Raw genomic sequence first — 3454 nt, forward strand, 5'->3', positions numbered from 1 at the left:
AGGGCTTGCACTGGCATGGACAGCGATAAGCCAGTCGGTCAGACATGTTCAGGCAGGAACAGCTACGCGCATGTGGCAGCTAGGAAGTCTGGAGGCGATGGAGAGAAAGGGAACACGTCAAACCGTAACGAGGCAAGAGGGTGGGCTATTTGGTGTTTCATACTCAGGAAATTGCGCTGAGTGGTACAAAACATGTGAACACAGACGGACGGAGCGCGTACTTTCAAATGATTTATTTCAGAGGATGTGGCGCTTTTATACAGAAATGGATGGCATCAAAGAGTGAGTAAAAAATAAAATAATCCTGAAAGAGTCAGTAAAAAATAGAATAAACACTTTTCATCCGAAAAACTAGCTCCGACTTCCTAACTAAGCAATTTTGTAGCAGAGTTGGAACGTCATCTCTTTATTTCATGAGTTTTGTTTGTTTCGTGTTGCGATGCCTGTCTATATATTCAATTCTGATTGATTGTCTGACTTATTATTATTATTTTTTTTCTCTATGCATATGCTTGCCATTTCTTGTAATGTTTGAATGTGCCCCTCCTGCTAGGACCATGCATGGTCCGCAGTATTTCAAATAAATAAATAAACTATAATCTGGCCCGTGACCTCAACCATGTTATTTCGCAATCTTCGAGGGCTATTGACGGTGGGCTGATGCAGCTTTCTGTTCTAATAGTCCAACCCGCCGCGGTGGCTCAGTGGTTACGGCGCTCGGCTGCTGACCCGAAAGACGCAGGTTCGATCCTGGCCGCGGTGGCTGAATTTCGATGGAGGCGAAATTCCAGAGGCCCGTGTACTGTGCGATGTCAGTGCCCGTTAAAGAACCCCAGGTGGTCGAAATTTCCGGAGCCCTTCACTGCGACGTCTCTCATAGCCTTAGTTGCTTTGGGACGTTAAACCCCAATAAAACCAAACCAAACCAATAGTCCTTGCAGTCTTGCAGTTTTTGTTTGCGCGCGGCCTAGCATGGTGGCGTCGTGCAGGTGAGTCTTGCATACGTTTCTTCGGATTTTGTTTTGGTGTGACCTTGGGTGGCTTGTTCGTTATGATGAGGATTCCATTTTCAGTGGTGACAGTGGGAAGCCAGGTTTCCGGGTACGTTATTTGGCCACATGAAGTGGCGTGTACCCTCAGCCCAGTATTGATGCAACTTCCGGTTTGTCCTACGTACCTCTTGCCCCACTTCAGCGGTGCGTCACAGATTACTTCCTTGTCGCACGCAACGAATCGTATTGTTTGCGTACCGATCAAGTGCGGCAAGAGGTGGATAGGACAAACCGGAAGGTGCATCAAGCGTAGACTGAGAGAACGCGCCAACTCGTGTGGCCAGATAACGCACCCCGGAAACCTGGCTTACCACTGTCACCATTGCAAATGGAATCCTCATCATAACGAACAAGCCACCCAAGGTCACGCCAAAACAAAATCCGAAGAAACGTATGCAAGACTCACTTGGACGACACCGCCATACACCAAGTGCGCGCTTCGTGCGCCTGTGTTCACGCCTTTCTGTGCCACTTAGCGTGATTTCCTCGGTACAAAACCTGAAGAATGAGGTCACAGTCACTGATAAGAGGCAGCAAAACCTGGAAGTTAGGAGGGAGCGGGAGGGTACGCTAGTGCTTATAGCTGGTGACTGAAACATGAGGAGGTGCACAAGAGCTATAATGGAGCGTGTAAAGGGTGACGGGTGGGTAGCAGTCGGGATATTCTCAGGGAAGACAATGGACGCGGTACTGCGAGAGACAAAAGGTGAGCTTTCTGAGAATGTTGCATGGTGTAATTTGGAAGTGGTAGCGGCGGGGCTGAATGATGTCTTGAATTGACGCCGCGCTAGTAGTGGAAAGATTAGCTGAGGGAGTTGACGACATAAGGGCAATAGCAATGTGAAGATCGTGGTGCGCACTGTGCCGGAGGTGCAAGGACGGAACGAAGAGATTGACAGGGACGTTGTGACTCTTAATCGAGAGGTAAGGAAGTTGAGCCTGGAGAAGGGCTTTGCAGTGGCAAACATAAGCAGGGAAGTGCATAGAGCAGGCTTTGGCAGAAGCTTTACACGAGATGGCGTCCATCGTAGTTGAAGGGTAAGAGCAGAGATCAGCTGGCGCCTGGCAAGCCGGGCGCAGTAGCCTTTTTAAGAGGGTCCACGGTGGCTCAGGGAGTACGGGTACGTAGAAGCGAAGTAGTAAGTGTAACAATGGCGGCTTACCCCAACAAAATGACCACTAGGGGGTCTAGGAAGAAAACTACTAAAAAGAAATTTAACCCCAGAATCAGTTGCATAAACATGCAATGGGGTAGAAAGAGAGCGAAATGGTTAATAATAGAACAGCGGTTAAAGGTCAAAGAAGAAGGTGTGTACGCGATATGTGAGACAGATCTCAGAGATCTAGAAGATACACCGTTAACCAATGGCTATGTCTGGGAAAGTAGCAACAGAACAACAACAGAGAAGGAGCCCTGGGTTAGGCGTGCTGACACATTAAGGAACAAATTGGCAAAGAATAAAATCAACTTGCAAAGAACAAGTCTGGGTGTCAGGTACAATGGCCGGTAAAATGACATGGATAGCGGTAGTTTATTTAGGGACAGGGGACAAATGCAGACAAGAAAACTATATGACCTTGTTAAGTGTCTGAATGAAGATATAAAGCAGTTTGGAGACGGATACACAGATTGTAACGGGAACCTAATGCTAGACTTTTGTGAGCGGCACAGCCTAGTTATTGTCAATAGGGAAATTAAATGCGAGGGACAAATCACGTGGGAATTCCGTAACAGGTAGACAACCATTTACTATTGCCTAATGTCGCAGGGGATCTATAGCATGCTCACATTAATGAAAATAAACAATAGTGGAAGTGCAGCCTGGGAAGCGATTATAAACATATTAGTCTACAGTTGGGAGTCCGGATCAAAAGAGGAATGCAGAGAAGTCGAAAAGAGAACGCAAAATTAAACGCCGAGCACATAGCGCTAATAGCAGCCGACGTAGAGGAAGCAATAGAGAAACGCCCCAGAGAGAAGTGGGATTATAATCAGTTAAACTATTCATCAGTACAAAAATGAAACAAGTGAAAAGAGTAAACCGGTGGAGAGGAAACAGGAAGCCACGAAAGTGGTGGCTTGGCCCTTGATCCCTCGTCTTCTGAGCAATCCCTGCTCATGCACCGCGTCAGACTTCATCTGCGAAGAAGTCGCCCGCCAGCTTTCTCTTCTGCATCACGTTAAATACCCAGACTGCCCTACTGCCCATCTAGCGCCGTCCCTTGCGCCGGCTATCCGCCTTGTTTTTCAGGAGCAGGTCGCTGCAGTCCTGCCATCCAGCCCCCCGCTTCCTCCTTTGGCAGCACCGCTCACCTACTCTGAAGCCGTCACCCGGACACCACGCTCGCTCGCCCCTCCAGCATACCGCAGCAGTCCTGCCTATTATTTATTTATTTACATG

Source organism: Amblyomma mixtum, chromosome 1, assembly GCF_055824585.1.
Source record: "Amblyomma mixtum isolate Tamu chromosome 1, ASM5582458v1, whole genome shotgun sequence".
NCBI lineage: Eukaryota > Metazoa > Arthropoda > Arachnida > Ixodida > Ixodidae > Amblyomma > Amblyomma mixtum.